Source organism: Heterocephalus glaber, unplaced genomic scaffold (assembly GCF_053883595.1).
Source record: "Heterocephalus glaber isolate CG9 unplaced genomic scaffold, H.glaber_assembly_v1.0 deba00001504, whole genome shotgun sequence".
NCBI lineage: Eukaryota > Metazoa > Chordata > Mammalia > Rodentia > Bathyergidae > Heterocephalus > Heterocephalus glaber.
Genome location: NW_028258324.1, coordinates 65,115,605 through 65,128,266, shown reverse-complemented (window position 1 = coordinate 65,128,266; position 12,662 = coordinate 65,115,605).

Sequence of the window (12,662 nt, the reverse complement as noted above, 5' to 3'; positions counted from 1 at the left end):
ATGTATAGGTTCTGGGCCAATAGATAACAGAGCTGTTTGTGGACTGGAAATCTTTGCCACAGAAAGTCACAGAGGCTGAGCTGGTTGGAATTTTACTTCAAATAACCTGTATCTTTTCCCTAGAAACTATCTGCCCATACTGCTTTGTGTAAGAGGTGACTGCCCCCAGATACCCAAGAGCTTCATTAAATATTTATTAAATACACAGTTTACTAAACACAGTTTCCATCCCTAAAACAGGAAAAGATTTGTTTCTGATTTAGTGCAATACTATCCTGTGAAGATTGCTTTTCACATCTGCTTTGGCAGATTATAGAGAGAGATATTAATTATAATTCAGGCACTAACTGAACATTTCAGAGCTCAGGGTCTAGTTATCGATGACACACAGGACAAAACAGATTACAGGCAGTTTGTCATCTCACATAGTTGTATCATTTTGCACTGCAGTAGAAATTCCTGGTCATCATTATAAAATGAGTTAGACACAATCATGTCCATCTTTTGAATTTGTCTGTTTACCTCTCTCTAAAATGAGTGCATTAGTTTTCATATCTAATGTGATAAATTACCACAAATGTACTGGCTTAAAATAACTAATTATCTTGTAATATTTTGTAATTTTTTTCCAGAAGACCAAAATGGGTCTCACTGGGTTAAAAGACCATGTCAGCAGGGACACACACTTTTCTGGAAGCTCTGTTCCTTATTATTCTTGGTTGTAGAAGGCAACTCTAGTCTCATACCTGTCTTCCTTTCTCGAAGCCAGGAATTTGAAGCCAATTTTCATAAAGCCACCTCTTTAGTTCTTCCTCTTTTGCTTGCTTCCTCCACTCAGAAGGACTCCTGTGATAATACTGGAATCACCCAGATAATCAAGCATAATTGAAGAACAACTTTAATTACATCTGCAACTTAAATTCCCTCTTTTCCTTGTAGCATAAGATATATCTTAGTCACCCTACTGAGGTCCCGAGCAGCGCAGAACACACCGAATCAGCCCTCTGCAGACAAGCAGGTCTGCACACGCCCTACTGAGATCCCCAGTCACGCGGAACACGCCGAATCAGCCCACGCCCCTGCAACAATCCACTAGACAACTGCCCCCTTCCCCCAACTTCTCTGTACAGCCACCTGGTTCCACACTACAAAGACGCAGAGGACACCAGACCACGAGACCACTGTACTGAGTCCCACCATTCCTGGCCCAGAGGTAGGAGCTTCTGAGCCACCATTAAACTGCTTCTGGTCCAGAGGAAGGGGCTTCCCGGCCACCATTCCTCCCGCTGCTCCCAGCCCAGAGAAAAGGGCTTCTGGGCCACCATCTGTACCACTGCTCCCGGCCTCTGTACCACTGCTTCCGGCCCCTGTCCCACCTCTCTTAGCTAAGAGGAGGTAATCCAAGCAGGCGCCAACAGCCCCCTGCCAGTCAAAATGAGAAACGACGTAAATAAGTCTCAAAACCAGACTTCCAGATCACCTACAGCAACCCCAAAGGGAAATGAGATGGAATACTCTGATACTCAACCACCTGGACCCACTAAACTGGCAACAAAAGGGGATCTGGAAAAAATGAAATCAGAAATAATTTCTCAGATAACAGGAGAAATTGTGCCCCTAGTGCAAGACATGATTAATAAATCTAGAGAAGAGCTCAGGAACATGATGGAATCCCAACATAAGAAACAAAAGGAACAGATTTCCAGGACATGAAAAACTCCACTGAAAGTCAACACAGTAGAATGAGCCAATGTGAGGACAGAATTTCAGATATAGAAGATAAGATTGGAATTAGTGACCAGGAAAAGAAAAATTGCTTCAAAATTATAAGGGAGCATGAGAAATCAATCCAACAGCTGCTAGATGATGCAAAGAAGAATAACATAAGACTGATTGGAGTCAATAAAGAAAAAGGAGAGAGTGCAGATGACATAAAAAATCTCTTCACAGAAATATTGGCAGAAAACTTCTCAAGCAGGGGAAAAGAGCTTGACATACAGATAAGTGAGGCATATAGGACTTCAAATAGCCTTGGTCAAAAAAAATCTACATATAGGCATATAATTGTTAAGATTCCAGAAACTCAACAAAAGAACAAAGTTCTCCAAGCAATTACAGAAAAGAAACAAATCACATACAAAGGAAAGTCAATCAGAATCATAGCAGATTTCTCAACACAAACCATCAAGGCAAGAAGAGCTTGGAGTGACATATTTCAAGCCCTAAAAGAAAACAGCCTCCAACCCAGATTGATGTACCCTGTGAAATTATCTTTCAAGATTGATGGAGAAATAAGATACTTTCATGACAAAGAGCACCTTAGGAACTTCATGAATACCAAACCAGCACTCAAAGAATTTTACACAATATCCTAGGAACAGACATTTAGGATCACAACCCCAGGAAGCAAAACAGAATGAACCCATCTGGCATGACAAGAAATTAAATGTAAAGGGGGAGAATCCACCCAAAAGAAAAAGACATGGCAATGACAGGTCAATACGCTTCAGTTATAACCATCAATGTTAATGGTCTCAATTCACCAATCAAAAGAAATAGACTGGCAGAATGGGTCAAGAAGCAAAATCCAACAATATGCTGCATACAAGAAACACACTTCATTCAAAAGGAAACTCATAGACTGAAAGTTAAAGGGTGGAAAACAATACTCCATGTAACAGGAACCTGAAAAAAAGCAGGAGTATCTATCCTCTTTGCAAATCAAGTAGATTTCAAACCAATACTGATTAAGAGAGATGAAGAAGGACACTACATCCTTGTAAAGGGAAGAATCCAAGAGGAAGAGATGACAGTCATAAATATCTATGCACCAAACACTAGTGCACCCAGCTATATAAAACAAATACTAACAGACATGAAAAGTCATATATGCACTAATACAATTGTAGTGTGGGACCTCAACACCCCACTGTCACAAACAGACGGATCAACTAGACAAAAAATAAGTAATGAAATACTAGAACTCAATCGAACTCTTGAACAAATGAACTTAACAGATGTTTACAGAGTCTTCCACCCCACAAAATCAGAATACACATTCTTCTCAGCTGCACATGGGTCAGTCTCCAAAATAGACTACATACTCACACATAGAACATGTTTAAGTAAGTGCAAAGGAATTGAAGTTATCCCCTGTAAATTATCATCAGACCATAGTGCAATGAAATTGGAGATCCATAGCAAAAGAAACTCAAAAAATTTCATAAACACGTGGAAATTGAACAACACACTTCTGAATAACCAATGGGTCACAGAGGAAATTAAAGAAGAAATCAGACAGTTCCTTCAATTAAATGACAATGACAATACAACAAATCGGAATCTGTGGGACACAATGAAAGCAGTCTTATGAGGGAAATTCATAGCAGTGAATATGCATATTAGGAAAACAGAACAAGCCCAATTAAACAACCTGATGCTGAACCTCAAGCTTCTAGAAAAAGAAGAACAGGACAACACCAAAGCTCATACAAGGGAGGAAATTATAAAGATCAGAGGAGAAATCAATGCAATGGAGACTAAGAGAATGATACAAAAAATCAATGAAGCCAAGAGTTAGTTCTTCGAAAGAATCAACAAAATTGACAAACCCTTGCCAACCTTGTCAGAAAAAGGAAAGGCCCAAATCCATGCAATTAGGAATGAAAAGGGTGAAACTACAACAGACCCAGCAGAAATCCAGAGGATCATCAATACCTACTTCCAGAACCTATATGCCAATAAGATGGACAACACAGAAGAAATGAACAGATTCCTAGATACATATGAATTACCAAAGTTGAATGAAGAAGACCTAAAATTTCTGAACAACCCAATATCAACCAATGAAATTGAAAACGTAATTAAAAACTTATCAACTAAGAAAATCCTGGGCCCTGATGGCTTCACTGCTGAATTCTACAAGACATTTAGAGAGGAACTGATGCCACTACTGTTTTAATTCTTCAATGAAATTGAAAGGGAAGCAATACTCCCCAATTCATTCCTGGAAGCAAGCATCACCTTGATCCCCAAAGCAGAGAAAGATCCAACCGAAAAGGAGAACTATAGGCCAATCTCACTAATGAACATAGATGCAAAAATCCTTAATAAGATAATGGCAAATAGATTGCAGAAGATCATCAAGAAGATGATACACCCTAATTAAGTGGGATTCATCCCAGGGATGCAGGGATGGTTCAATATATGTAAATCAATCAATGTAATACACTGTATCAATAGAGCCAAGGACAAAAACCATATGATTATCTCCATAGATGCATAAAAGCATTTGACAAAATCCAACATGCATTTATGATAAAAACCCTACAAAAAATTGGAATAGATGGTCTCTACCTCAAACTGATAGAAGCCATCTATGAAAAACCAACAGCCAGTATCATACTAAATGGTCAAAAACTGAAATCCTTCACACTCAAATCAGGAACAAGACAAGGTTGTCCACTATCACCACTCTTGTTCATTATAGCTCTGGAAACATTAGCCACAGCAATTAGGCAAGAGAAAGAAATAAAAGGAATAAAGATAGGAAATGAAGAAGTCAAATTGTCATTATTTGCAGATGACATGATATTCTATATAGAAGACCCCAAGAACTCCACCAAAAGTCTTCTAGACTTAATAACCAAATTCAGTCAAGTAGCTGGTTACAAAGTCAACACACAAAAATCAATAGCTTTCCTCTACACCAATGACAGACTCACTGAGAGAGAAATAGGGCAAATAATTCCTTTCACAATAGCATCCAAAAAACTGAAATACCTAAGAATCAACCTAATGAAAGAAATCAAAGACCTCTTCTCTGAAAACTATGGCACTCTGAAAAGTAGATTGAAGATGATATCAGAAAATGAACAGACATCCCCTGCTCCTGGGTAGGAAGGATTAATAGAGTGAAAATGGCCATACTTCCAAAACTGCTATATAGATTTAATGCAATTCCAATTGAGATCCCAGCAGCATACTTCATGGACCTTGAGAAAACAATCCAAAAATTGATTTGGATCAAGAAGAGACCTAGAATAGCAAAAGCATTTCTAGGTAAGAGAGACATGGCAGGGGGTATCACAATCCCCAACCTGCAACTCTACTACAAAGCTACTGTGATAAAAGCAGCATGGTACTGGCAAAGAAACAGACCTGAGGACCAGTGGAACAGATTAGAAGATGCAGAAACAACGCCAGACACACCCAGCCATCTCATCTTCAATAAAGGAGCCAAACACCCTCACTGGAGGAAAGATAGCCTCTTTAATAAATGGTGCTGGAAAAATTGGGCTTCAACTTGCCAAAGATTAAAACTAGACCTATATCTCTCACCATGCACTAAATTAAAATCAAAATGGATTAAAGATCTAAATATTAAAATAGAAACTCTGAACCAGTTGGAACAGAGTTTTGGTAGAACCCTTGAAGATATCGGTGTAGGAAAAGATTTTATGAACAAATCCTCAGTTGCCCGTGAACTAGCACAAATTATCAACAAATGGGATCTCTTCTTATTAAAAGGCTTCTGCACAGCAAGAGAAACCACCAGCAGTGTGAAGAGACAACCCACAATGTGGGAAAAAATCTTCACCTGCTCTTCCTCAGACAAAGGTCTACTATCTAGGATCTATAAAGAACTTAAAAAGGTCAGACCTCCCAAATTTAAAGACCCAATCTGAAAATGGGCATCTGAAATGAACAGACATTTCTCAGACAAAGAAGTAGAAATAGCAAATAAATATATGAATAAATGTTCAACATCACTGGTCATTCGAGAGATGCAAATGAAAACAATGCTGAGATTCCACTTCACACCAGAAGGAATGGCTGCTATCATGAAATCAACCAATAACAAATGCTGGCAGGGCTGTGGGGAAAGAAGAACCCTGCTCCACTGCTGGTGGGAGTGTAGACTGGTGCAACCACTGTGGAAATCAGTATGGAAATACCTCAAAGAACTAGGACTGGAAGTCATATTTGACCCCACTATTCCACTGCTGGGGATCTTCCCCCCAAAATTAAAATAATCATACCACAGTGATATATGTGTACCCATGTGCATAGCAGCACAATTTGTAATAGCTAAAGCTTGGAAGCAGCCCAATTGCCCATCAACTGGAGACTGGATAAAGAAAATGTAGTTTTGGTTTTTTTAAATAAAATGGAGTACTACTCAGCCATAAAAATGAGAAATTAGAGACACGTGTAGCTAAATGGATGCACATTGAGGTGATACTCTTAAGTGAAATAAATAGCGCACACATGTAAATACCAAATCGTTTCTCTGGTGTGAGAAACTGAAAGTATAAATAAAGACTAAAAGATATAATAGATAATATGAAAGAGGGAGAAAAGGGGGAAAGGGGAATGGGAAATGGGAGAGGTAGGGGAAAGGAAAGAAGGGAATGGAATTAATATGAGAAAATGAAAAATGGGAACAAAATTTTTGTGAGTAGGGAGGGGTGAAGGTGTTAAAGGGAGGGCAGGGGAAGGGGGAAAGAGTAAGACTCAAGAGAAATTATATAAAGGTGCAAATTTCCAATGATGAATGTCATCATATTGTATACCTCAAATGTACCAATAAAATTAATTTAAAAAAAAGAAAAAAAAAGATGTATCTTAATTACTTTTCTCTCATTGCCGAGACAAAATACCCAACACCCAAAGTTAAAGGGGGACAGATTTAGCTCACAGTTTGTAGAAGTTTCAGTCCATAATCAGCTAGGTCCAAGGCAAGGGGGCACAGCAGACAGGCATCACAGAGGAGAAATAGTTCATGGTGGGAAGAAGGTAGCAAAGCAACAAGGGAAGACCACAGCTCTCTCTATCCCTTATATCTTATCCAGGCTACTCAGGGTGGGTAGCACTCACATTCTTAATCCTAGTGCCCTTGACATTAGTATTGCACCATGAATCAATCCCAGTGTCAGATGTTCTAGATCCAGCCACTTCTGAAAAAGCCCTACCTGTGACCACATGAGACTTTGGGGGTCATCTAGACACAAGCCATAACAAGATGTTTCACAGTTTGGGGTATTAAGACACAGATATATTTAGGGTAAAAGTTTATTATTCTACCTATCATCTTTTTGTTTTCTACCTATCATCTTAAGTAAATATTTTTAAAGCTAATGGTGATTTTCCCTGACGAAAGAAACTATGTAAATATATTAAAATACTATTTGTGTTTCTAATTTAAAATTTTTGATTACATATAATAAAATAATTTAAAAGTTTAGTTACCAAAAGGAGAAATTAATAATACACTCAATATACACTAGGAAGTATGGGCTAAGATTCTAAAAGCTTTATGTATGAACTCATGAATAAATATGTAAAGAGTTACTTTACTAGCACCTTAAAGTAAAATAAATGAAGAAAATAAAAGAAATAATAATTAAATATAGAGTATTTTTGTTGAGGTGGTAGATTATCACCTGTGCCATGTATCTGATGTTAAATTTTTTACTTAGGAGATGAGATAAAATTATTTCTGAGGTCATATCCAATTCTTGAAAAATTTTCTCTATGAATTAAGGTAGCAAAAAGGGTAAGATTGAAAAAACCCCCACAACATTGACTAATTCGGAAGAGTTATGCATTCCTTCAAAATAAAACATGACAGTATGTAGTGGAAGGCTAAAGATAGATGATTCAATCAGCAATAACAAACATGTTTAAATTTCAAATAGAAGATATATTGTACATGGAGAGGTAACAAAACCAAGTAAAAATAGTCAACATGAGCCCAGCAACTATGACTGAATTCTTTATTAAGGATCAAGATAGAAAGGGTGCGTGTAGCAAAGGAATACTTGCATTTCCAGTTGGGTTAGAGTGACATTAATTATTAGTTCTAAACATGTTGAAACAAGTTTTCACTCCTATGTTTTGTTTTAGTCAGATGTCTAGAAGAGAAAGGAAGGAATAGTATTGCCATTAAAAGACCTACAATACTGTCAAAACCTATCAGACCATAAACAAATACACCTTTGCCTGACAAGGCTCATAAACAATTGAGATTTTCTGTGTTGTACACATTAGCATGTGAGTTACACAATATCTCTCTGAAAGTCACCCAGAGAATGAGATAGAGTCTTTTCCCCCATCACGGTAGGCAAGGAGAAGCTTTCTGAATGAAATAATCTTGGGCTGGAGAGCCATGGCTTACAGATAAAGGTGTTTTAAATTAATTCCCTTTCTCTCAAAAGGGATTTGGAGAATGAATCAGGTTCTTAGAAATTTGGGGTCTAATATGGTTCTAAATATATTAATAAATTAGCTGTGCTGACTTGTTGAGTACCTTAAAATACTCTAGACTAAATGGATATGCTTTTGCTCAACACATTATATTTTGGGGGTTTTTTTTAATACTGGAAATTGAACTCGGGACCTTGCTCTTGTGAGGCAGGCAGCGGAACCACTGAGCTGAATCCCCTGCATATTTATTATCAAATGAAAATTTTCACTTATAGGAATTAAAAGGTATATAAAACAACTGTATGTGTCTATGATTTGTATCTGAAACAACTGTATTTATATGCTGTATCTATCCTCTGATGGGTCTTTCCTCCATCTACAGTGATCTACTTAATATCATGAGGCCCCTTGAGCATGCCACGCTACTTAAAATATCATTAGAGTTTGGAATTTTTTCTCTGATACTAGAAGTTAAAATATGTTCTCCCTCTTGTAAATTCTTTGGCTTTTCACTGTCTATTACATTCATTTCCTCATTCAATTATTTATCCATCATATTCTTAAAAGTTTTACAAAATGGAATGGAAAAAGAGTGTATATTTAAAACTTTAAAAAATTGTTATACTAAAAACACACTGCCACTAATGCCCCCTCAAAATACTCCTCATTTCAAACACAGTTATCTCATTGTTCTTGCCATGTTCTGAAGCAGTTCTGGGAATCTTGTTTCATGAGTGACTGTAGTTGCATTGTCATGGCTGCCTGGATGTCCTGAATCAATATGCAATATCTACCTTTTGTGGCCATTTTGACTTTGGTGAGGAGCTAGAAGTCTTGCTGTATCAGATCCAGTGCATAAGCTGAATGAGGACACACCATAATGTTTTTATGAACATGCCTTTCCACTGGATAGCACTAGACAGCAGCATTACAGTTTTTCTGGTCATACCACATAAAGACTGTCATAAAAGAGGACTGCTTCAGAATACTTCAGAAAGTGGCAAGAATGATGGGCTAAATGTGTTGGAAGTAAGAGAGAGTATTTTGTAGGTGGTTAATGGCAATATATCTTATCGTATGTTTAAAACATTAACCATTCACCAGGTATTTTATCACAATATTTGAAAAGCACTGGAAAAACAGTGGAAAACAACTCAGAGTCTGATAAGGGTAATGGGCACCTGACAAAACTATGGTCATAAAATCATATAAATTTTATTAAAATGAAGGTAAAGGCTATTAATGAAACATTGTCATGGAGACAAATTTATGTTCGGGGATGAGATAACAGTATTATCATTTATAAGATGGTTAATTAGTGCTAAATTTTGAAGGACATGAATGAATCATTGTTTCTTGTATTTATTCAATCAGTACTACTCTGTACCAAAGCAATACAAAAACAAATCCATCCTTGTTGTCTAATTCAAAATTCATTTGAGAAAAACTGTATGAAGAAATATAGAAGATGAATGTTGTTATGATAAAACTCTGTATGCATCTATGTGTCAGTGTTTGGTAATGTGAAGAGGATTTATAGTGCTGTGGCAGAAGGATATACTGTGATTTGGGAGTATAAAACCAGACAAGAATAAAAGCATTCAATAAATGGAAGTTTTTGAAATTTTGGCCAGTGTATAAACAAATATTGAATTGAGCGAAGCATGAAATGCGAAGCTGCAAAGCAACCAATGAATATTGTGAAGATTCAAGCAGGCTAAAAACTTTGGACTTTATTTCTTAGGTTTATGAAACCCTAAAATGACTTTATGCACAAGCACTGGACATTTTCTCTTTGTGCCTCTACATTCATTCTGCAATCCTCTACATCTTGCTCTATGCCCCAGAAATCAGATATTTGTACTTACATCCATAGTGGTTTTCCCTCTGGCTTCAGCCAATAGAAGCACCTTAAGAAACTAGAGAGCAGAAAGAGAATGAAATACATGTGGTATTGGTACTCCACCCTATTTATTTGGTTAGGATGCTATATCCACTGTCGAGGTGCTTCAGGCATTGGCTGCTAAGATTTCAATAACCACAGTAATGAGCAATTAAAAAAATGTCTCGCGTTATTTCAAACTAAACAGTATGTACTGGAAGATTAAAGACCTGTTGTAAAGGACCAGTCCCCTTGCTCTAGACAGTACAACCTCTGTGAACAATTGATCCTTCACAGATAAAGATGAGGCTGAGGATGAATTTCTTCTCAAACCATATCATTGCATGACTTCTGGTTTTTCTCTAGCCTACTTCCATCCTCTCTTTAAAGGTTTCTCCTGAGAGTATAAATGAATTGTATGAGATTTCCTGCCTGAGACTCTGGTTCCAAAGAACACAATTTTAGATATTAGTTCACCAGAGATATTTCCATAGAGCAGAATCTAAAGATTTATTTGTAGAGGTGGATCATATCCCAACTGGATGGCAATGAAACCTCCTCCTTTGTGGTAAATGGAGTATTAGTAGATTTATTTATTTATTTGTTTTGTTTGTTTGCTTATTTATTCATTTATTTTTTATAACAGTAGAACTGCTAAGATGATGGAGAGGTATTACCTTTTGCAGTCTATGACATTTAAAGAAAAATAGTAAAAGAGGAAGATAGAATTGCGTCGCTATTACTGCATGGTTTCATTTTTGCTGTTGTTGTTTGTTTGGTGAAATCAGGAGACCAAATGACTAATTAATATTTTTAAATGAGGCATAAGTGTCTGAAGTTTTCTTTGCCAATCTTTAAAGAGATATTGCTTGGTTTGTGTCTAGATGTCCCCCTCCCCAAAGCTTCATGCACTCATAGGTAGGGTTTTTTCAGAGGTAACTTGATCTAGAATGTGTGATGCTGAGGTTGATTCATGGTGCAATGCTAGGATCAAGGACATTAAGATTAAGAATGTGAGTGCTACCCACCCTGAGTAGCCTGGATAAAATATAAGGAGTAGAAAGAGCTGTGGTCATTCCTTGTTGCTTTGCCACCTTCTGCCCACCATGAACTGTTTCTCCTCTGTGATGCCTGTCTGCTGTGGCCCCCTGCCTTGAAGCCAGCCAATTATGGACTGAAACCTCTACAGACTATTAGCTAAATAAACCTTTCCTCCCTTAACTTGAAGATGTTGAATATTTTGTCTCAGCAAGGAGAGAAAAGTTACTAAGACAGATACTTATCACTTGCAGCTGGAGGACATACCCAGTAGCTAAACAGATACCAGATTTAATTGTGAGAACAGCAGAACTTCTGAGAAGGCTAAACTTACAGCCTACATTAAACTCTGGTTGTCTTAATAAAACATATGCTTCTATGTGCTTCAGAGATTGTGGATAAGCTTCACAAAGTCGCAGTGGTTTGCTAAATCTATTATGCCTTTAGGTGTGCAGTGGTTCTTGAGCATACTGGGAAATCCCCTCCAAGGTAAAGGGTAAAGTTGTATTGTTTGCACATGACTATTTAAAAAGATGTGGAGTGCAGCAGGTACCACACCAAGCACCACACCAGGCAATAGTGCACTGAAGAGTGATCTGGCAAGTAATGTGGAAAGCTGCCAGTTTTCAGTGAGCCATGAGCAAGAAGGAGCATGTGTGGGTTATTTAGTACAAGCTGTCCTACCATGTGGTGCATGTGTCACAACAGAGCCTAGCGTGGGGCAGAAATTTTTTATCTCTAGGAGGTGAGGAAGCTGCATGGAGTCCTTGGCAAGCCACAACAGAAGAGTTTTGAAGCAGACTGCTGAGATTCTGGAAACAGTCCATGCCATCTGTAGAAGAAATACTACTCAAAATGCAGGTGCTGGAATGCTCCCAGTCACGGAGAGGAGATATCTAACCAAGGTACACCAGGTAATGATAAGATAAAAGCTGGTAATCATGACAGCAGTCATTGTTTGCGAAGGATGTGGTAACTAGGAAATCAAGCTTCTCAGCAATGAGGGTATGAGCTAAACCATTTGAAGTTCTAGCTGAGGGTAAGAGGAATCTAGAATTGTAGATAAAGGAGATGGTGAGTACTCCCAACAGCCTTGAGGCCAGTTGCAACAGAGAATGTTGTAAATTGCTCTAATGTGGCTCTTCCAAGCTTTCCCAGAAATTGAGACCAATCCAAGTTCTGGAGAAACCAAATGGGGAAAGCTTATTCCAAGAAGCAGACATTACAGAGCAGCAAGTGGTCAACTTGCCCTTGTTCAGACTTTGCACCCCTCTCACCACTGCTGTAGGGCTTGACTGACAAATGTTCAAGCTGGCACACTTTCCTGTAGGACTGCCCCAAAAGCCACCTCACCCAGAGATACTTGAGAAGCTAAAGTTCACTTTTCAAGACGTTAACCGTAGCCCGTGAGTGATGCAGGGCTAGAGCAGTACAGACCTCCTTTGTTCCAGCAGGAAAACCTCGGCTAACAGTTTATGCTCTAGGGTTTTTTGTGTGATTATATTGAACCTAAACCTCTCCAGAAACCATACTC